Source organism: Tachypleus tridentatus, chromosome 11 (assembly GCF_004210375.1).
Source record: "Tachypleus tridentatus isolate NWPU-2018 chromosome 11, ASM421037v1, whole genome shotgun sequence".
NCBI lineage: Eukaryota > Metazoa > Arthropoda > Merostomata > Xiphosura > Limulidae > Tachypleus > Tachypleus tridentatus.
The window spans coordinates 31,311,700-31,336,982 of record NC_134835.1 but is presented as its reverse complement, the minus strand read 5'-3'; the positions used below and the strand labels follow the sequence as shown (position 1 = coordinate 31,336,982).

Here is a 25,283-nt window from a genome sequence, read left to right as displayed (position 1 = left end):
ATTAATATTAACCATTCCCACTGTCTTGGTTACATTGTTTATGAAGGATTGATATTAACCATTCCCACTGTCTTGGTTACATTGTTTATAACGGATTGATATTAACCATCTCACTGTCTTGGTTACATTGTTTATAACGGATTGATATTAGCCATCCTCCCCGATCCTGGTTACATTGTTTATGAAGGATTGATATTAACCATCCCTAGATTTACTTCATTTTTTGAAAAAAATATTTTCTTGACTTGTTTGCTTGTTTTTTAATTCAGTTTTCAGTACTAATAGGAAGGTTATATTTATGACCAAGTTATAAATACAATGAAGTTCAACTGTAGTATTTTTTTATCTAATTTTGGCTGGTAATTCTTGTTTCACCATGTACTTATGATTTTTAAAGGGACAAATTTCTGTAAGAAAGCTAATGATGATAACACCGGAAACACTAAAGTTATTTTTTTTAAGTTATTACTAGTTATAAATAATACTTTTAGAAGCGGATATTCTGAGTGAAACTGCGTCACCTTAGTTAAATTAGTTGACGTCCTTGTCTCAGTTTTTCAATTTTCTTCATTTATGAATTAGAAATCTGCTCAGAGAAATTCAAGTTACATTGGCTCAAAACCTTATAATCTATGAACGATGGTTTTTTTAATATAAATAGTGACATTAATTTAGAATCAAATCGTTAAATGGCTAACAACCGATTCTGCTGATAATCTGTTAGATAATTTATATGAAGTGTAAGAGTAAAACAAATGGACAATATATTTTATTTATTATTTTAGTATTTATATCTTAGCCAATAGCGACTATATTCACTCATAAGTACTCTTGTGTGGGCCATTATATATCAAGTCGTTTATTATTGTATTACTGGGTTCCGTGAAAATACATTTACGAACCGTTTACTACCAATAGAAAATATACTGGCACAAAGTTTTTCGAAGAGATCACGTAACCACACATTTTCATCTTTTCCTTTGTTTTATAAATGTATAAAATAACTGTTAAAATTTAACTGAAGTTAAGTGTGGAGAAAGATGAGACTCACAGAGGTACCACGTTTGTTAAGATTGCATAAATTAATATTTACAAACTACATCCGGCAACAGCGTTTAGAACTATCCTGGTGTCAGTAAAAAACACTACTGCTCGTAACATCGGCCATAAATTAAAGAAGATTTGGCTCGTGTTTGAGTTTCGGCATCTTTATACGTTGTTATTTTGTTCATATATTTCTAGATTATTACGAAATAGCTTTATGGTCAGAAGTTAAAAGACCTGAACTTAACAACTTAATTGAAAGAGTATCCTTTGTGGTCCAGGAGAAATATTACTAAAATCAAAGTTAATATCGTATCGCCAGTTTCTATGAACACATTCCAGACGTAACAAGAACATAACACTAATATCGAATACCAACATTCATAGAATTGTTGTCATTCTTATATATCATGTCTAGAAGTATAGAATAGTATTTTATGGGTTTTTTTAATGGTGTTCTTTAGATGGGTATATTTTAAGTCACGAGTACAATTGTGATTCCAGCAGTGAAAGAATGGTACACCTGTATAACAATATAAACAGTTAGATGCAAGACACACGATGAATACAAACATATACATTTGTGTCTTGTCTGACTAATAATACTGTACCCTACTTACTGACAAATTATCTTTTTGGTTCAACTATACTGTCAAGCTTTTCACATGTAACAGCACAAGGGACTTTAATGTTAACATGTTAATAAAACTCTACGGTTTAATAACTAATGAGAATTTCGTTATAAGTTACTATAACACAAACTTTGTAGAGATTTATTAATCGGAATTCTGATATGAGTTAGAGACTATTTGAAAGGTAATAAGTTTCAAAGTTTAAGTTAAAAAGCAAAACTGATGTTTTATAAAAATGACTTTAGAATACAATTTTCTTAGACGAAGACTTGAGTAACAAGTTATTCATATTGCAAAGCCACATCCGGCGATCTGCTGTGCCCACCGAGGGGAATCGAACCTGTGATTTTGGCGTTGTAAATTCGTAAACTTACCGCACTGTATAATGACTTGAGTAGCAAGTTGTTCTACAAGAACGTTTTCAAAGTGTTGCTGAATATTTAACAAATATTGTAAAATGAAGAAAACAATCATTACAAGCCATCTTACAGCATATCATAAACATTACTTTAAAACACTATGAAACCATTTACACAAGTAATAACCACACATGTATATAAACTATTTCAGTTTGAGTTTGTGAATCATAAAAGTTTTAAGACTGAATCAAAATTAATTTTACAGAACTGTATCAACCATATAACTTGTTAAGACGCGCATTTCTTTAACCATTTCAAATTGTAACCATGTATGAACATAAACTATTACTTTATACCTCAGTGTGTTTGTGCCCACAGAACTTGTTCTTACGTATCAGTGAGAACCTTTTTATTTTCTAAATTTTGTTCTCTCATGCTAAATGGTTCTGGTGTGTTCTGTAACTACTATCTCAGATAAATATGGTTATGCTATACGAACCCAATAATAATAATAAACATTATTTTGACACAATTATTTGAAACAGTATTCTTACGGTATTATTATACTGGAGAACGGAACAATAAGAAATACTATTACAAACCCCATCGAATCTCTAATATTCCTTTGGAGTGTAATAGATGGGATATAAAATAGCAAAAAACACTCAGACATTCAGTTTGCAAAAGAGAACATAGGACCGAAAATATCTTTTAACGTTTATGTAATTTTAGTAAGAGTGTTTGAATTTCTTCATCCACTTACATGATGCTATATTTTTTTTAGTTCTGAATTTATATAACACTATATATATATGTAAAATTCATAGTTCAGCATGTTTACCGCTAATCTTTAGGTTACGCCCGCCCCAAGGTAAAAGAAAAAACAACCAGTTTTAAAGTTTATGCTTAGAGAAGAACATAGTGAACTGAAAAAATTATTTTAAAAATACAATAACAACAACTTTTACATAAGGCAAGTTCTGAGTTTAATAATTACTACGTTTCGACACCTGGTGTTCGGTCATTATGAGGTCATATAGTTAAAATGTGAATAATTAAAACTAGAACATAATTCTACTTTTACTTCATTAGCTTATATATATGTCACTTATTCTACTTCAAGGTATCCAACTAAACAATATCTATGTTGAATTATACATGGACTTTTCTCTATATTCAGTACCTATCTAATCAAACAATACCTATGTGCATGGACTTTTCTCTATATTCAGTACCTATCTAATCAAACAATACCTATGTGCATGGACTTTTCTCTATATTCAATACCTATCTAATCAAACAATACCTATGTACATGGACTTTTCTCTATATTCAGTACCTATCTAACCAAACAATACCTATGTGCATGGACTTTTCTCTACATTCAGTACCTATCTAATCAAACAATACCTATGTGCATGGACTTTTCTCTACATTCAGTACCTATCTAATCAAACAATACCTATGTACATGGACTTTTCTCTACATTCAGTACCTATCTAATCAAACAATACCTATGTGCATGGACTTTTCTCTACATTCAGTATCTATCTAATCAAACAATACCTATGTGCATGGACTTTTCTCTACATTCAGTACCTATCTAATCAAACAATACCTGTGTGCATGGACTTTTCTCTACATTCAGTATCTATCTAATCAAACAATACCTATGTGCATGGACTTTTCTCTACATTCAGTACCTATCCAACTAAACAATATCTAGGTAGAATTATACACGAACTCTTACCTACATTCAGGAGTTATCCAACTAAACAATATCTAGGTAGAATTATACACGAACTTTTATCTACATTCAGGAGTTATCCAACCAAACAATATCTAGGTAGAATTATACAGGAACCTTAATCTACATTCAGGAGTTATCCAACTAAACAATATCTAGGTAGAATTATACAGGAACCTTAATCTACATTCAAGAGTTATCCAACTAAACAATATCTAGGTAGAATTATACAGGAACTTTAATCTACATTCAGGAGTTATCCAACTAAACAATATCTAGGTAGAATTATACACGAACTTTTATCTACATTCAGGAGTTATCCAACCAAACAATATCTAGGTAGAATTATACAGGAACCTTAATCTACATTCAGGAGTTATCCAACAAAACAATATATATGCAGAATTATATTCTCTACGTTCAGGAAAACGACCATATAATTGACTTACGAAATGCAAAAATAGTAGACAAAAAAGAAAATACCAGACAGACAAACATCAAGTAAGCTATTATCGTCCAAACACAAGGCACTGGACCACTAGAGGGCATTAATCAAATCAACAGCCAATAGCTACTCAATACTGCATAAACACCACTTATCAAAGATATAAAACATATTACTTGAAGCATGAAAATTTTATTTATTTCCATTTCTCTGCATAATATCTATAATTGTATTTTCCTTATGGTTTTTATATTAAATTAATTGATTTATCTTCTATATTCATCATAATTCCTATATGGTTAATAACCTTAACACCAGACGTCAGTTATTGTTAAAACTGTTGGCTAGATACCTATTTTAAAACAATATTCCTCAGTCCATTGTTGCCCGAAACAAAAATTCGGTAACTCAGAAAAAAAAAATTACATGTCGGGAATAAGAATATTTAAACAGAAAAATTCCCTGTTTAATTCTGCATAAAACAAACAATACTCAACAAATTTTCACATAGTATCAACATTCCTAGGATGCAATGTTTAAGAAAAACAAGAGATGTCTATTGATTGTACATAGAAAGGCTTTGATGATGCAGGGGAACCTGGTGAAATGTGGTTTAGTTTAAAAACTCAGTTCTTTCTAATATCTAGTTTAGAAAGACTATTTTTGTTGTTGTTTTTTGTTTCGTTTCGTCTCTGTGTGAGCCACGCAGGAAACGACAAAAAATATCACATTAATTTGTCAACTCTTACCCTAAGATTTGACAGATATGTTTTTCCTATCCTTCGTCTCTTACTCTCCCGTGAAAGTCTCTTTTTATTTTAAATAAAACACAAAGCTACACAGTGGACTATCTGTGCTCTTCACAAACAGTGTCTGTTGGGTGAATCAAACCCCGGATTTTAAAGTTATAAACCTGTAAGCTTACCACTGTCCCACCAAAAGCCATTAAGATTGGAAACTTCATTTTCAGGACATCCAGTGTTACTAGAAGCCTAAAAGACTGTATATTTATTTCAGTATTGGAAACATGATCACATGATTGTTATTTACAAAATCTGATTGTTTTTTAGATCTAACATGATATTACTTAATCATTCAAACATGTATTAATTGTAATACTTAGTGTAATTGGTGAAAAAGGCTTAATATAAATATTTACTTTAAGACTTTTATTCTAAATATTTTAAGAATGAGTTGTTTTAACCTTTAAACGTTAAAGTTTAAAATTTCAGCTTTAGGCTTCAGCATATCATCAACCATACGGTGAGGTTTAATAAAAAACAAATACATTACAAATATATAGAGATGGTAACTTCTCAAAGCCAGCAACATGAAACTAAATTAATTAAACATTAGAAATCCACTGCATAGGGTTAGCTCATTGTTGTACTATAATATGATAAAAATAATTATAAAAAACGGAATAACTTAAAGACAAAATGAAAAAAAAATCATTAAAATGCCTTGAAAAACAGTTTATTTTCTATGTTGTAGTATTTTTCACAGTACTGAAAATAGCTGTTAAGTTATATTAATTGTATTCAACAATTTCATCATGTTTTTCCTTCTTTCGTAAGCGTTAAGATGTATAGATTCTATAGCACTGTTTAGGGATAATTTTTATAGTATTTATATTATTCACCAAATCTAAGCGAATTTGACGAGAGTCGGCTAAGGGGATGATGTAATAGAAGGTTAAAGAACGTGGCTGCATCACCTGTTTAAGTGTTAAAACATTACATATGTGATTTATCTGTTCCTAGATTTCAAGACAGATGATGAATGGAGAAACAAAAACTAGACTTATTAATTCAGTTTTCAAGAATGTGAATATCACATGTCTTTCAAACAAGTAAACTTCCAATAGAACCTAGCGTGCAATTGTTAAAGTGTAACGTAGTGAAAAACAAAATGATTAGATAATAATTTAATATATTTTAACAACTCCCTCGCGAGCCATGGTGAACGTTTTTTGTTGAAAAACAAAAACTTCACATTCCGGTTACTTTTAAACTGAACTCAAGTTTCTTTGGGCATTTTTTATTGGCTGAAAAAGTAAGTATTTCCTGTATTATTTTAGCGTACGGCTGTGAAAAGGGTGTTGAGGTGGTAAGGTGACTGAAATGTGTCAGCATATCAAGAGATAAACAATCAAACACAAGAAACATGAAAGTCTCTAAACGACACACAGAGGTGTTCAGGAACTGTTTAGAACCACCTTGATAGATAGCGGGCATCAAGCCGAGTACAATATGATGCATGTAGCTGATTTCAACATGTTGCTGTCTGCTCATCCCACTGCTGACAATCGTCATGTTTCGATCTTCCTTATCGAATCACAGGTGAAATCGTTCGAATCTCAAGTGAAAGTTAAACACAAAAAGGTGATAGAACAAAAGTTTGGCAGTTGTTTAATTAATTAATGATTCTGATAATGTGCCTTTAATGATATATACTAAATTTACTCCTAGCGAGTAAACTTTAGTACTAAGTAGTATGGAGACTTGAGGATGTTGTATTTCACTTTAAAATTATCAGTTAACAAACGAAAACCTGGCTCGAATCGATACGTCCAAAACCACCCTCTTTGGGAGTTTCCGAATTGAACTTACTTTCAACAAATTATAGTGTAAGAACATCCCTTGACTCCTGAGGGACATATTGAACTATATTTTATAATTTGGTAAACACTCGTTTCATTAACCATCTTTTTTATATTCTGATCAACATAAAGTTAGTGATAAAACAAGTCAATGTGATCAGTATAATCCCGAGAACCTCTTTTACACTATGGCCGTTTCGGAAATTTCCATATGTAAAATATTGTATAGCATCCTGCTATGGTATCTAATCAAACTGTATGTTGGGCTCACGTACAACCATAACCGAATGCTTGTCAAATTTACATACAAGCACAATTAAATACATGTTGAGCTGACATATGACCACAACCAAATACTTATTGGGCTTACATACAACTACGACCACATACAGGTTGAGATTACATATAATCACAATGAAATGTATGTTGGGTTTACATACGATCACAACAAAATGTTAAAAGACGTACATGTTTGTTTGTTTTGGAATTTCGCACAAAGCTACTCGAGGGCTATCTGTGCTAGCCGTCCCTAATTTAGCAGTGTAAGACTAGAGGGAAGGCAGCTAGTCATCACCACCCACCGCCAACTCTTGGGCTACTCTTTTACCAACGAATAGTGGGATTAACTGGGAGGGCGAGCATGTTTAGCGCGACGCGGGCGCGAACCCGCGACCCTCACATTACGAGTCGCACGCCTTACGCACTTGGCCATGCCAGGCCACAACGTACATGTTAGCATGATATTTGTGTTAAGACAAAATGGCGTTTTATACCAAATACTCCTTGTCTGTAAAAATATCTTTATCAATTATTTCGTACTAAGTATTTATATTATAAAGTTTAGTACGGATATTTCTAAATCCTATTAGGTTTAGTAAAAGTAATTTCAGTATTAGTGCTACTACATAACCGATATAACATTAAAAGCTCTAGTTTACACATTACGTTTCGTTCTGTTTTATCATATCTTTTGTTGCTTCTTATAGCAAATCTTATAATTACAGATAAGTGGCAAATGTAAGTAAAATAGCAATAATAGCACGCAAGAAATAAACATATAATAAGCAAATATACATAATTAGGATATATGTGCCTTTCTCATATGATACCCAAACATGTGACTCGTAAATTAAGGAAATATGAAATGTGAACACACATGCAAAAGCACCCGTCCCCAGTGAGGCGAAAAGTTTAAGTTAATATATTAATTTAAACTTTAAAAAGGTTAATTTTGTTGCACTCTTGGTTTCACTCAGAGTTAAAACTCTGAGCTACTTATACCCCCCCCCCCACAGTGATTGTTGAACATTTCAGTCATGTTAAGAGCCACTCAAAATTAACATACAATAAACCTACGATTTTATTATTTAAGTTACGTCACATGTTAAATTGTAAATGGTATTGTGGTTAATTTCTAACAGTTTAGTGTAGAATATCCTGATTGTTAAATAAAATTTGTCGTATCAACGTTATTGGTGACTTTCCACCCGTCATTTCAAATGTGAATGTTTAGCTTTACCCACGTGCAGAGCTTTTCAAACACGAGACAGACGAACATTCGAATGCACACAACGATTCGAAATGTGTGTAAATATATACATTTGTTTTAAAAAAAGGATAAATTAACTATTTACAAAATTATAATATTGTAATAGGATACTCGTTTTAAAACTTGTTTTATTGAAAATCAATTCTAATTTGAGACGTAGCTTTAAATATGAGAATACGCATGATGAAAATTATAAATACAAATGCAAGCTCTAAAGTAGACCATTAAAAAAAATAAGTTTATTTAAAAAATTAGCACGTTTCACACAATTCAGTTATGGATAAAGTTCGAGTTTCATGGAGGCTACATGTCTGTACACACAACCTGACAGCGGTCACCACACCTGTCGCAGCAGTAAGATACCACTAGTATTTGACTTTAATTCCATATAGAACAGATAACCCGTTCTTAAACTAAAAACACGCATAAAGTATTGCGATAAGGGTTCGATAACAATACATTGTAAAAAATAAAAAGTTAATAAAACAGACAAAGTGTGGTTCGGGCAGAACATGAGATGATAAAACATGTAATAATTTTTATCTGAATAATAATAAATATAGAACTGAGATGTGTATGAAAAACAACATGAAACATACGGAAAATTTCAGTACTTTCTGGTTAACACTATATATATATATATATATATACCTTCAATACTGAACATGAAACATGCGGACAATTACAGTACCTTCTGGTTAACACTATATATATTGAACATAAAACATGTGAAGAATTACAGTACTTTCTGGTTAACACTATATATATTTAACATCAAACATGCGGACAATTACAGTACCTTCTGGTTAACACTATATATATATATATATACCTTCAATATTGAACATGACACATGCGGACAATTACAGTACCTTCTGGTTAACACTATATATATATACCTTCTATATATATCTTCAATATTGCAATACTGAACATAAAACATGCGGACTTCATGTAAGTGCACTAAAATAAACTTGCTTAACGTGAAATTATTGGTCGGTTTAAGCTATTGAATAATTACATTATCTTCTAAAGAGATATAACAGGTACCTGGCATGACCTGGTAGTTAAAGCACTCCACTCTTAACCTGAGGGTCGCAAACTCGAATTCCTTCACCAAACATACTCGTATTTCGAGCCGTGTAGAAATCATAATGGGATGACCATCAATCCCACTATTCGTTTTTAAAGAGTAACCCAATAATCTTGTCTGTCATTTCATAATAGGGGTAGATACGGGAAATAGCTATCTGGTAATTTTACACGAAATTAAACAAATAGTACAAATAGTACATTTAAGGCGAGTTAATTTATATGTAATTTACTGGATTAATTAATTTCAAAATTTCTTTTTTTTTTAATTGTTTCTTTATTTTCCACCAACGTTTTTGTTTATCAGCAAAAATATTCTAACACGCGTTTCTACAACGGTTTGTTATACAGAATTCGCATATACCTGTCAGACCCTACGAGCAAGAGATTCGTATTTAGTAGAAAAAAATGTCTTCCTTTACCAGCTATAGGTAATGGCATATATAAGTGTTTCGAACATCCTAGCGGCAGGTTAGACCATTCTATTTTCTGCTACTTGTATATGCAGTCAAGTGCTAAATGTAACTCGTTAAAAATAAAATGGGCACTGGTTTTTATTATCGAACTCAGACTATGATTGCTTAATAAGTTTAAACAAAAAATATCTTTCTCCTTTATCTCACGTTGTTGAAACTTAGAGGGTATGTCCTGGCCTGGAGGCTAGGACTCTCGATTAGCAGTCTAATGGTTGCGAGTTCGAAACCCCTTCACCGAACATGCTCGTCCTATATGGTTGCCGATTGGACAAGCCATACGGGTGTAAAGTTTCTGAGCTTACAAAAATACCGACCAGCCCCCAACTAGTTGGGATCAAGGTTGTAATAGGGTGAAACATTGAAGCTGAACAGAATTTCAGTACGTTTGCTTTCAATTTGCCGAAATTGACGAGCCTTAGTTAAAAAAAAACAACATAAAAAAGATTAAGTCTGGAAAAACGTACAATTTATAGCCAATAAACGACACTTTTTTTTTTAAAAGAGGGTAAGTGCAGTAGGTACAGTTCAATCGGTCATGTCGATACTTTTAACAGGCCCAGCTTCTTGGCTAAATATCATGCTATTGACCCAATGAGCTAAATTCCATTAACTGGTTTGTCGTATACAATGCACCCATGGAAGCAAAACAGAGCAAAGAATATAATATGAAACTTGGCCATTAAATACAACTGACATTTCAAGTTTCTTGAACACGTCTTAAACAAAGACTGGAACTTTGCATCTGTCCTTTCGTGTTAGTGACACATAAACCAATCAAATTAATTGTTTCATTCCATTTGTTTTTGTATTCTCTGCTCAATGGAAAATAAGGTGTTGCATTTGAATTAGTGTTATTTTCGAACAAAGTAATGAAAAGTTTAAATTGAAATAAATGTTTTCCACTTTAATAATTAGTATAATATAAACGTTAAGACACAATAACAATATTTAAAAACAATATTAATACAATGCTACAATAACTTGTAGCATTAATATCACCAGAAGTTGCTCTCGAGATATGAGATTATTATTTTTATACTTTTGACGCCACCTATAACGTACTTATGGAAAAAAAGTCTAAACTAAACAGTACCGTTAAAATATGTTCTCAAACAATATACATACACTACTTTAAATTAGGCAAACTTTTATGCCTTTTGGTAACAAATGGATTTAAAATTTAGTGTTTAATAACCAAACGTCACATGGGAAAAAAATGTATTTTGTAAGAGAGCTATTAAGGCTTTCTGTCGTCGTCCTTGATTTTGAACTACTGAGTTCGAGTCCCGCTGAGTGGGTATTTGGGTATTGATGTTAAATACCCAGGAGTACTGACCAGAGGGTTTGTTTGTGTTTTGAATTTCGCGCAAAGCTACACGAGGGCTATCTGCGCTAACCGTCCCTAATTTAGCAGTGTAAGACTAGAGGGAAGGCAGCTAGTCATCACCACCCACCGCCAACTTTTGGATTACTCTTTTACCAACGAATAGTGGAATTGACCGTAACATTATAACGCCCCCATGGCTGAAAGGGCGAGCATGTTTGGTGCGACAGGGATTTGAACCCGTGACTCTCAGATTATGAGTCGAACGCCTTAACCCACCTGGCCATGCCGGACCCTGACCAGAGGGAAGGCAGATATCAGTTGTACCCTACCGTCTAGAATTCAAACTAATGGGTTAATAAGTGCAGTAAGTATTTTGTGGCATATTACGGATTGCAGCATCACTCTCCAGTTGCGAAAACAAGAAGTATATCAAAGTGCCACCACCACCACCCCCTTAAAAATAAATAAAATGTATATTTTGTTTGAAAATTGGGAACTCAGACCACTACGGTAGCTTTGTTTAATTTTACAAATTTCGCGGAAAGCTATAAAAGTGGTATTTGCATATAGTTTTCTCTAATATTGAAATGATATCCTACGAGAAAACTAGCTAGTAAACAACACTGAACCGACAACTTCTGATGCGCTCTTGTTTGACGGAACAGAGGGATTCGACCATTAATCTTATCGCGTGCGAAGAGCGTTTTTGAAAACCGTAAATCCTTGAATTCACAGTGCGGAACATTAACTCTTTGGACAAAATAGGCTCCCTTTAAGAACAAAAAAAAATGTATTTTAATATCTTTCTGTTTTCACTTCATTAGCACAATGAAAATTCTAGTCAGTGCAACATTTTTATAAACGGGAGATAACGGATGTCTGTTGACGAGGTTCGATTCACTTGCACTTAGGAACCAACAACAACCTAGTTGACGGTGATTTCTGATTTTGAACAATAACAACATAACGTTATTGAAACTATTATTTGTGACATGGCTGGAAGGGAATACCAGTTCACAATGCATTCTGGGAAGATTTAAACCCATAGTTTTTCCGTCTTTACATTACAAAATCGGGGGGGGGTCCGTGTGGACACAAAAAATACATCTGGAACTATGAAAAACCTGCTTTTAAACTTTGGTTTTTCTTGTGCTTTCATGAGTTGCTGGTTACTTTTGTTAAAGTTCTTAATTTGTTTTTAACAAGGTATTTCGTATTTGTGTAACGTAATAACATTGTAATAGTGGCATTGCACAATACCGGGAACAATTTTTACGTTTATTTTTGCTCGGTTCCCATTTACTAATAGTAGTTGAACTGATTATTTGGTCTTGTTTGTTTGTTTGTTTTGAATTTCGCGCAAAGATGAGGGCTATCTGCGCTAGTCGTCCCTAATTTAGCAGTGTAAGACTGGGGGGAAGGCAACTAGTTATCACCACCCATCGCCAACTCTTGGGCTACTATTTTTACCCACGAACAGTGGGATTGACCGTCACGTTATAACGCTCCCACGGCTGAAAGGGCGAGCATGTTTGGTGTGACAGAGATTCAAACCTGCCGCCCTCGTATTATAAGTCATGTGCCTTAACCACCTGGCCATGCCGGGTCCTGATTATAAACAGAGCCAACGTTTATAAGCACGTAAAGTCAGGGTATTTTGTACACATTTGCTATGGGCATTTTAGTAATTCCTAAGGTGCATAACTAGTTTTCAGAACTAAAACTTATACTAATATTTAAACTGATTGTTACGAAAAAACTTCTGAAAGTGATTCATTTCTTTTAAAAGAGAAATATTTGATGGTAATTTAATAAGTAAGGTAAGTATTTAATGAAATTGTCAAAGCAAACGTTTATTAAGTAATTTTAATCAACAATTTTAAAAGTAAGACCTTTCTTGGTATATTTATGGCTTAAAGTAACAGTGGAGATGATCTTTTAACCTATTTATTTAATTAAGACTTCTAAAAACACAGCCCAGCATGACCAGGTGGTTAATGCACTTGACTCGTAATTCGAAGATCGCGTGTTCTAATCCCTGGCATACCAAACATGTTCGCCCTTTCAGCCGTGGGGCATTATTATGTGACGGTCAATACCACTATTCGTTGGTAAAAGAGTAGCCCAAGAGTTGGCGGTGAGTGGTGATGACTAGCTGCCTTCCCTCTGGTCTTGCACTATTAAATTAAGGACGGCTAGCTCAAATAGCTGTCGTGTAACTTTGCGCGAAATTCTAAAAAACAAACAATCTAAAAACATTTAACGCATTTTTCAAAGGAGACCTCTGAACACTACTTTAAGTTATTTTTTGAAACAGACTTTTCAATTAATTTTAATTTATGTTTCAAAAGAAACTTCTGAAGCAATTCTAGCTTATTTCTAGAAAAGAGATTTATACAATTTTTTTATAGATTTTAACTACATTTTCTAGAAGCATCAGAAGTGTGCATAACACTATGTAACAAAATTTTTACTTTTTATTGTTCCTGGGCAAAACGTGTTATTTCCCAATTACTTATGCCTAAAGTAAATGGAAAAGACCTATTTGTCTCTTTAAATTTTAATTTTGTGATCTGGCCACAACGGTCAGAGTTCTCTGTGGGGAGGCACAATGTCAAGTGTGAGCCACTAGTGGACCTCCAGAAAGTGTTGTTTCCACTATTGCACATAAAATTGGATCTTATAAAACAATTTGTTCCAACTCTTGACAAGGTGTCTGCAGCATTCAAGTACCTCCGAGACTTCATCCCTAAGTTGTCTGAGGCAAAGTTCAAAGCTGGTGTCTTTGTTGGACCACAAATAAAGAAGATCCTGGAGTGCACAGAATTCCCGAAAAGCTCTGCAGGAAGGAAAAAAAAAGCTTTATCATAGTGGTTCGGGGCTTCTTGGGCAATCACAAGGCCGAAAATTATGTGGAACTGGTTGAGGCTCTGGTGAAGAACTATGGCAAAATGGGCTGTAGGATATCCCTGAAAGTCCATATCCTTGACGTTCATCTTGATAAATTCAAGGAGAACATGGGAGCATACTCAGAGGAGCAAGGCGAGCGCTTCCATCAAGATATACTGGACTTTGAACGTCGCTATCAAAGAGCGCATAACGAAACCATGATGGGAGACTATGTTTGGGAGCTAATACGCGAAAGTGATTTAAATTACAGTCGCAAATCTCAAAAAACTACTCACTTCTAAACATTTTTATTCATTTTAATAACTTTAGTATAACATATGATTCATATGTTGTTTTATTCAGACCTTATGTAAATGAAAATGTGCAAATTTGCCCGTTTTTACATAGATAGAAAATAGGTTAATTTCTAAATTTCATTATCCATGTCACAAAAGTAAAGTTTGAGTAGAATAATGGTCATTTTCTGTACTTTTACAACATAAGCAATTGAGAAATAACACATACTATCCAGGAACAAAATTTATGTTACATAGTGTTATTTAACTAATAATTAAAAGGATTTTTTCTGTATTTTTATTATATCTTTTTTTCCAAATTAGATTTTTGTAAAGGTTTAACATACTTTTAAAATCATACGTCTGAAAGAATGTTTAGTTTATTATCGAAAATCGGATCTTTTTGAAGTGTTTTTGTTACATTTGAAATGAGACTGGTGCGGTCGTGTAAGCCATTTTCAAAACTAGTACTTTTATTTATGTCTGACTAACTTTCAGATGTAGAAATTAGGTACATATATTGATGATGTTTTAAATGTAGGGCCTCTGGAGGTATATAAACTCCATATTGATAAAGATTAAGTGGCAATACTGGATTTGATTAGGCTTAAAACAAATAAGTTTCTTAGTTGAATTTCGCACAAAACCACTTGAGAGCCATCCGCTCTAGCCGTCCTTGAACTGAAAGTGATAGAGTAGAAAGAGGGTAGCTAGTCAACATCACCGTCCGCCAACTGTTTGACTACTCTTTACCAAGGAATAGTGAGATTGCCCGTCACATTATAACATCTCCACGGCTGAAAGGGCGAGCATGTATGGTCACGAATTTCGATTCTCATATCAGTATGTAACTACGCTTCGAGCTTTTATTATCAGTTGTTGTTGTTTTGAATTAAGCACAAAGCTACACAATGGACCATCTGTGCTTTGCCCACCACGGGTATCGAAACCCGGTTTTTAGCGTTGTAAGTCCACAAACATTCTACTGAGCCACTAGATGGCCTTTATTATCAGACCATGTCAAAAAGGATATGAAATATAAGAATATCAGTGATCAGGGTAAGTTTATAATTAATCCTCTATACATAATTTTCACACTTTTGTTTTTCTTATCATTCCAGCAAAATTAGCAAGAGCATTCTGCTCATTGTTTCTAAGCCTTCTTTATCGAGTATCTCTCGCTGTCACTGCGACCAGGATGTCTCCTCTGTCAAAGAGAGCTTTCCTGATATATAATTATAAGTTTTTCGCCTGACATTCTGTGCATTAGCTGGAAATAATCACCTCGGTACTACCCACACAGGACTAAGTTGTGCATTTATTGGCTAGTAGTCTTTGGTCGTTCTGCGCATGTCCTGTTGTACCTGACCATGGCAGTATTGGCTAACAGAATATACTCCCTTAAGACTCTACTGTGTTCTGAAAACAAGCAAATCTGCCAATTATATTCTTTGCTTTTTTTTTTGTCTGTGAACTTAAACATAGACAAGCAGATAATTTGTTCATATGAATCAAACGTATGCATACTTCACGCATCTATGAGTTACAATCATACCTATCTTAGAGAAATCGTTAAACCAAAACTTATATAGGGATAAATAATAAACTAATCACTTATTTAAATAAACTAACAAACTTCATTTAACTACAAGTAAAATAGAGTAGTATTCGTCAAATAATTAAATTAAAATAAACACTATCTTCACGTTGTCCATATAATAAAATATCATATAAATTTATATCTTCTGCGGAATCAAAGATCTTCTCAGTTGAAACATCTGTACTATTTAAAAGTTTCTTTCCGAGTCGTAACCAAGCAGCTTTTGAGTTAAGTAAATTCGAAATAAACAACCTTAGCATAAAATTACGTTTTTACAAAAACAAACTACATTGTCTAATATTGAACAGAGTTATATATATAAAAATAAACAACCTTAGCATGAAGTTACGTGTTAAAAAACAAACTACATTGTCCAATCTTGAACAGAGTTATATATATAAAAACAAACAACCTTAGCATGAAGTTACGTGTTAGAAAACACTACATTGTCCAATCTTGAACAGAGTTACGTAATTCGAAACAAACAATCTTAATAACGTGAAGTCACTTCGGCTACTTTTTTAAAAAAGCTATTTTATCGAATCTTAAACAGAGTTACAGATACAATACTTAGCGGGTGTGTGTATTTTTAAAGCAAAGCCACAATGGGCTCTCTGTTTTCTCTACAGAGTAAAATCAATCTTGATTTTAGCGTTTTCAATCCGTAGATTTACCACTGTCCCAGCGTGGGTGACACGACAACTAGCTAATAGGATGGCTACGTGGAAAGGTAGGTAGAGCTCGCAACGAATTTCTAAGAATTGTAATTATAAAAAACAACAACATATAAAAGTCAAATTTAATTTTAATGTATAAACCAGTTCCAACTACATGGTATATATCAATTCAACTTCACTGTGTCAACTAAACCTAACAACTGCAGTATATCAGCCAAATCTAACTAAACTGTATACGCCAGTGATAACTCTCACACAGCACACTAAACACCATGGTGTCTATGAAAATTAAGTGCACTATATATACCAGATCTAACTCCACTGGACCAACCATATGAACCAGCTCTAACAACATGGTATACATCTATTTAACTTCACTGTATCAACTACGCCTAACAACTGCAGTATATCAGCCAAATCCAACTTAACTGTAATCGCCAGTAGTAACTCTCATACATACACCAAACACCATGGTGTTTATGAGAATTAAGTCCACTATACACACCAAATCTAATTCTACTGGGCCAACCATATGAACCAGTTCTAACCCAGTTATATAAACCAGATTTAATTCCACTATATCAATCAGATATAACCCAACTCTATTATCCACATGTTAGTGACTCATCACACCTAGCTTTTGTCTGTCAGTTGGTGCTCGCCAGTAACACAGCAGTATGTCTGTGGATTACAAAGCTAGAAACCGGGTTTTGATACCCGCGGTGGGCAGAGCAGATATAGCTCATTGTGTACCTCTATGCTTAACTTCAAACGAACAAAATTTTGGAGAAATCATATTTGTGTGAACAAAACATGATTTAAAAAACATGTCGATACATCTCACTAAAGTTTAACGAATATGGAAAACAAACACGAAACTTTTAGTAAGAGAAATGTATCTTTCTTTTCATTAAACCAAATAACAATCATAAATGTGAGTAAGTCAGGTTGTCGTGACTTAATAAATACCTTCCAAACTTCAAGCCTCACCAACTATAAAGTTAGACACTATGCTCTGCTGAACAAAAAACGGTATCGGAATATATACATAAATATTATCCGTTAGAAGTGTAATAAAAAAGCAGTGGTTTACACTTTATAATTACTGGGCTTTATTTGTTAGAGAAAAGTTGAAGGTTTCGTCGTTTGGACCTGTTAAACGTAAATCTATGTATAACGAGAACAGTGTTCGTCAGAAGTTTCACTTAACAGACATATAATATCTGTGTGACTAATCACGAAACCCTTATTAAGCAGTTTCACTTAACAGACGTATAATATCTGTGTGACTAATCACGAAACCCATATTAAGCAGTTTCACTTAACAGACGTATAATATCTGTGTGACTAATCACGAAACCCTTATTAAGCAGTTTCACTTAACAGACGTATAATATCTGTGTGACTAATCACAAAACCCATATTAACCAGTTTCACTTAACAAACGTATAATATCTGTGTGACTAATCACGAAACCTTTATTAAGCAGTTTCACTTAACAGACGTATAATATCTGTGTGACTAATCACGAAACCCATATTAAGCAGTTTCACTTAACAGACGTATAATATCTGTGTGACTAATCACGAAACACATATTAAGCAGTTTCACTTAACAGACGTATAGTATCTGTGTGACTAATCACGAAACACATATTAAGCAGTTTCACTTAACAGACGTATACTATCTGTGTGACTAATCACGAAACACTTATTAAGCAGTTTCACTTAACAGACGTATAATATGTGTGACTAATCACGAAACCCATATTAAGCAGTTTCACTTAACAGACGTATAATATCTGTGTGACTAATCACGAAACCCTTATTAAGCAGTTTCACTCAACAGACGTATAATATCTGTGTGACTAATCACGAAACCCATATTAAGCAGTTTCACTTAACAGACGTATAATATCGGTGTGACTAATCACGAAACCCATATTAAGTAGTTTCACTTAACAGACGCATAATATCTGTGTGACTAATCACGAAACCCATATTAAGCAGTTTCACTTAACAGACGTATAATATCTGTGTGACTAATCACGAAACCCATATTAAGCAGTTTCACTTAACAGACGTATAATATCTGTGTGACTAATCACGAAACCCATATTAAGCAGTTTCACTTAACAGACATATAATATCTATGTGACTAATCACGAAACCCATATTAAGTAGTTTCACTTAACAGATGTATAATATCTGTGTGACTAATCACGAAACCCATATTAAGTAGTTTCACTTAACAGACGTATAATATCTGTGTGACTAATCACGAAACCCATATTAAGTAGTTTCACTTAACAGACGTATAATATCTGTGTGACTAATCACGAAACCCATATTAAGTAGTTTCACTTAACAGACGTATAATATCTGTGTGACTAATCACGAAACCCATATTAAGTAGTTTCACTTAACAGACGTATAATATCTGTGTGACTAATCACGAAACCCTTTCTTGTTTTGTTGTTTCGTCTTTTTCTTTGTTTTTAGTCACTTATCCTCTAACTAAATATTTGTCAATTAATATGTACTCGGTGGTCAAAAAGTCACAAGACCTGGCGTTATAATGTAGTAAAGATTTCTTTAGCTTTAAACACAACCAGACATATTCTACAGAACTACCGTAGTCCATCAAGAGAACATAAAAACCTGAGGAGCTAGATTTAGTATATTTCTTGAAACTGTTCACTCTACGTGTTAGGGTACACCTTGTTGTACTCCGAAATAATAATTAACACCAATTGAAAACACTCGATATGACTGGTTTTCCAAATTAAATTTGTATAAGTAATGTCTTTGAGTAACTAAACTTCTAAGTCGGCAGAATATTTTCATTTCTTTTATTAATAGGCTGTCATGTTGATACATGTAACAAGCCTTTGGTCAAGTTACCTGGATAACAATCGTCGTTTCGTGGCTACAAGTTTCTCATTTGTTATTGTTGTTACTGTTACCCTCACAGTACGTTACGCAAACCCGCTGAAAAATGTCGTGTCATGTCTCGAAGAAACGACCATTAATTACAATGTAATATGGATATTATAACACGTACCACAACAGATGTTTTGAACACTATTTAGGAAATACACAAAACTGTGCTACTTGGATCGTGCGGACGTTTTTTATATATTTTTTGAATGATTTATAAGCTAAACCTGATAGAATATTTGATTCTCATTTATAAATAAACAGCTACTTCATAACAATGTTATATTGTGACTATAAATACATACCGTATGTTCTAAATAGGACAGGCTGTCACTGATTAATATTCTACTATCACGATTCTTGAATTTAATAAGTCAGAAGAGTCTGAAGTTCAAATCGTTTGTTTATTATTTATACATACAACTTATAAACAACTTCTCTGCTGCATGTTCTCCCACACCTTAACTTGTGATATTTACAGGTGTATTTGTGTTGTTCACTTTAAATACTGAGACGAAGTAGCGGACGAAGTGTTGGGAACGGGGCAAGCAGAAGAACATCACATCTAACGTTCCCTTAGTAACAAAAGCCTCCCGCTAGCACAGCGGTAAGTTTACGGATTTACAACGCTAAAATTAGGGGTTCGATTCTCCTCGGTGAGCTCAGCAGATAGCCTTATGTGGTTTTGCTATAAGAAAACACACACAGTCAATATTCTTTATCCCCGTCACACCAAACATGCTCGCCCTTTCAGACGTGGGGGCGTTATAACGTGACATTCAATCCCACTATTCCTTAATAAAAGAGTAGCCCACGCGTTGGTGGTGGGTGGTGATGACTAGCTGCCTTCCCTCTAGTCTTACACTGCTAAATTAGGGACGGCTAGCACAGATAGCCCTCGAGTTTTTGTTTTGTTTTTTGAATTTCGCACAAAGCTACTCGAGGGCTATCTGTGCTAGCCGTCCCTAATTTAGCAGTGTAAGAACTAGAGGGAAGGCAGCTAGTCATCACCACCCACAGCCAACTCTTGGGCTACTCTTTTACCCTTATTATGTCTTATTTCCTCCAGTTTTAACTTCTTCATAATAACGAACATTAGTTTTTAAGATCTTTTTTTGCACAGTAGATGAACGCTAGATTGCACGGTCATACATATAAATGTGTATTGCTCAAACACGTTTCGGTATTTGTGGTCAGTCAGGCCCGGCATGACCAAGCATGTTAAGGCGTGCGACTTATAATCTGAGGGTCGCGGGTTCGCATCCCCGTCGCGTCAAACATGCTCGCCCTTTCAGCCGTGGGGGCGTTATAATGTTACGGTCATTCCCACTATTGTTTGGTAAAAGAGTAGCCCAAGAGTTGGCGGTGGGTGGTGATGACTAGCTGCCTTCCCTCTAGTCTTACACTGCTAAATTAGGGACGGCTAGCACAGATAGCCCTCGAGTGGCTTTGTGCGAAATTCTAAAAAAAAAAAAAAAGTGGTAAGTGTGTTCTTCGGACACTATTTAACATAAACGTAAGATTTATTTGATTGTTAAAGGAAGAGTTTTATACAATAAACGGTTCAGATTATCAAACTGGATCATTATATCTTAACTGAACTGTTACATATTGTGTAACATGAAACAAGGATCTGTCATAATTAAAATATAAAATATTTCGAGATTTTTTTTCTCAAGTAAATTAAGTGCCAGCTTTTCTCAGTTCTGACAGATAGACAGATAAGTAGACACATAACTGGCTAGAAGGACACATAGTTATGTAAACAAACAGATAGATGAGCAATAGACAAGCAGACAGATGGGCAACAAAGAGAGAGAGATGTTCATAATAATGTGTAAACTATAGATAATTGTCGGATATTTAAAAATATTGTGCAGCTGTGTATATTCTCTAACCTGTGAGTAAACATAACGTTGTGTGCACATTTATTCATGATGTATATTTATTTTCCACATGTATACGTACATTCTAATTAAGCTTCTAACTAAGCTAGTGTTCCATATTTGCCTTCATCATTATTTACAATAATTAAAGCTACCACAATTTCAGTTCATATTATAATTTTCATTATTTCAAAATACTGTTTTGATTAGAATAAAAGATAAGTGCAACGTATTTTATTAAACCTAAATAAGAGATAATCGCTATATAGTTAGTATAAAAAGTTTAGTTACCAAAGTATAGGATATTCTGTTCAAGTCCAAGTTTCAACTATACTGGTTCCATTACACATGTACCAATCCTCAGGACTACAAGATAAATACTGTGCCTGCAGTTCCTCTACTATTACTTATATTTGTATATATTTACTTTAGCGGGAATTTGTTGCAAGTTTACAGAATGTTACGTAATTAAAAAGATTTTGCTAAAATCGTAGAATTTTCAGTGAGTGTTACAAAAAACTTTACTATTTTTAACCTATAATACAGCTGCGTTTTGTAGATTCTCGTGTCTTTAACAATAGTGTTGTAGCTTCTCGTGTCTTTGAGAATAGTGTTGCAGCTTCCTGTGTTTTTAACAATAGTTTTGTTGCTTCTCATGTCTTTAACAATAGTGTTGTAGCTTCTCGTGTCTTCAACAATATTTTTGTAGCTGCTTCCCGTGTCTTTTACAATAGTTTTGTAGCTTCTTGTGTCTTCAACAATATTTTTGTAGCTGCTTCCCGTGTCTTTTACAATAGTTTTGTAGCTTCTTGTATCTTTAACAATATTTTTGTTGCTTACCGCGTCTTTAAAAATAGTTTGGTTTGTTCAGTTAGACAGAAACGGTTACTGAAGGACGCGATAAATAAAATTCTTACACTTATTTACCAAAACAATCACACTATCTCACAATCCTACTACTACACATTATGAGAAAGATGTTTCAGGTCCTGAAATCTCTCAGTTGTTGGTAGTGCTCGTGCTGAGAGTCATTATTACGTGTTATTTCGTAAGACCACGGTTTACACTTTAACTACCTTGACAGTGAAGTCAATCTTTGACAACACATCTTGACAAATTTTCCGCAAAACTCTCCGCTGAACATGGGCATCGGCTCTTAAGGCCATATCTAAACAGAACAAGGACACAGATGTGAATTATTAGTGCGTCTGAGGATATGAAAGGTATGCGTTAGGACAAATTCTAGTTTCGTGGTCAAGTGGTTAGAGTGCTGGACTCGCAATGTGCGGATAGAGGGTTCCAATCCCCGCCACACAAACATGCTCGCCCTTTAATCGTAAGGGCGTTATAATGTCACGGTCAATCTCACTGTTCGTTGGCAAAAGAGAAGCCCAAGAGTTGGCGGTGGGTGGCGATGTCTCGCTTCCTGCCCTCTCGTCTTACTCTATTAAATTAGGGACGGCTAGCGCAAATATCCCTTGTGTAGCTTTGCGCAAAATTCAAAAACTAACAAACTTTTGTTTCGTGTGTACGCTGTAAAAGTCGTGTGATGTTTAGATTTCCCGACCATTATGAGAAGTACTGATATGCTCAACTGCAAATGTTTACATATGGTGCGTACGAAAAACTCTCCAGTAGCAGGTTTACAGGACCACACTGAAATGTTGCGTTGACATGAAAAGCAGAAAAGTTATTTCTGTGACCAATAAACTGGAAAATGAGATCTATGACATTCAAAAATCATAAAAGTACTTTCTGTCCGGAACACTGAAAGTTTAGAGATTTGTTGAGGTTGGAGAGGCGCGAGCGGTTAGAACAGAGTAAAAAGAAAAGGGAACGAGCATAGTTATTAAGAGGGACGTAGATGACAAAAGTTTGGAAACGTTGCTGTAAAGTATGACATTTAAGATATTAACTTCCAATCAGAGCAAGATTCATACCTGAGCGAAACTTAAATTCACGTTGACAGTCAGAATATATAAAAATAAATGTGCTTTGCATATGTTTCTGTTTATAAAGATTAGTTGGACACCCTCTGCTCCCCACTGGCACAGCAGCATATCTGCGGACTCACACCGCTAGAAACCTGGTTTCGATACCCGAGGCGGGCAGAGCAAAGATAGTCCATTGTGTATTTTTGTGCGAAATCCCAAACAAACAAATGGTTAACTCTTACTGTAACGATGTTTTCGACGTCGACACTACGTAAATCTGAAGGCTCTAGCTGAAGACATGAAAACAAAACTCGAAATTATCTTCCTCTGCCCATGTTCAGATATATATATTTCTAAATGTCGCACGGGGATACCACTGGAATGATAAGCTAGAATCTAACTCTATAATAGCAACAAGGGTTAAGGCTGAATTATCTAAATTATTATAACTAAGAAAAGCTGGGAAAAATCTTGATAGCGTATCACTCGTTTTCTACCTTATACGGTGACCAAAGACCAATATTTACACTTTACAGAAACATGAATAGCAAGCTACGTAACCCCCGACACACATACATATACATGCCCCGACACACATACATGTGTAAATTATATGTCATTAGCTTGTCATATATATACATATAGAGAAATTGTACGTATTTGTCCTTATCTGTATATAAAACTGTAAAACACTAGTTAATTAAAATTCATAAGACCGGTTTTCCCCTTTTTTTTCTGCTGCACTTCAAACGGTTCTTACCATCGTTGACCGGGTTCGATCTGATGGCCAGGATCACACCCTACTGCTCGCCACCATAGTTCTCGTTACAAGCCTCTATGCAGGAAGGTTAGGTCCGTCACAGAACCTCCGCTGCATATGTGGACTGGGACTTTTAAGACGTCATTTATGCAGACAAAAGGCACCAAACTCCATTAGAGCTGTACTGTAGGACTTACAGGATCGTCGTGATTCCAATTCCACAGCTGCCATCTTTCTTAGGAAGACAACCGTTGGTCTTGAGGTGTGGCTCAAATATTGTGAACATTAGGCTTCGGAACCCTCGTCAGTTTCAAGTCCTTGTTTGTTGCTTTGTTTGCGCTGGAAGACGATAATCCTGGCTTTAGTATAATGGTTTCTTTTTCTTTTAGGTCAAATGGTCTTTTTTTTTTTTTTTCTCGTAACCATACATTCACTTTGTAGATGATAGCATTGTCCCAGATTGATCTGGGTAGCAGTTCTAAGGTTTGTTCCTGCCCACCTTTTGAACGAGTTTACCTGGTTTTAGGGAGAAAACTTTGAGTATTATATTCACCAGACATTTATACTTTTAGATTTATACCTCGGCGGACTCAGCAGATAGCCCAATGTGGCTTTGCTACAAGAAAAACACACACACAGATTTACACCATCTAACAACCTCACTATAGGAATATTCGTTCTTGAAATGGGTTGTGAGATAATCATCCATCTGTAAGTCTACATCTGGCTGAACTGCCAGAATAATGAAAAGTAATTTGCCTTGAACCAAATAAATTGGTTCCACAAATGTCGTCCATGGTGCCGCAGCTAGCACCTCCTTGAAAATGGTACTTCATTAACATAAAATTGCCGTTAATATAATTATGTCTTCACAATTAAGTTCATATTATGGATTGTTTAAAGCTATGCGTGATATTCCATACGTATTCATAAAAACTAAAACATAATCATAAGACTGGCATTCGTTGAAGCGTTTACCCAAGGTAACGTTAGATCACTTTATATTTAATTCAGTTCTACCTAGAAACA

At 34.4% G+C, this 25,283-nt stretch overlaps 1 long non-coding RNA gene across 14 annotated transcripts in view; it reads right to left on the bottom strand.

Annotated features, from left to right (window-relative positions):
• Positions 1 to 25,283, bottom strand: part of LOC143231871 (uncharacterized) — a 194,727-nt gene that overhangs the window by 79,795 nt on the left and 89,649 nt on the right. For 4 of the 14 annotated variants that reach the window (XR_013017256.1, XR_013017260.1, XR_013017259.1 and 1 more), the window contains one exon: positions 5,153 to 5,227. The exons of the other annotated variants lie outside the window; for them this stretch is intronic. This is a non-coding gene — a long non-coding RNA (uncharacterized LOC143231871). The remainder of the gene's footprint in view (positions 1 to 5,152; positions 5,228 to 25,283) is intronic. 14 annotated transcript variants of the gene reach the window in all.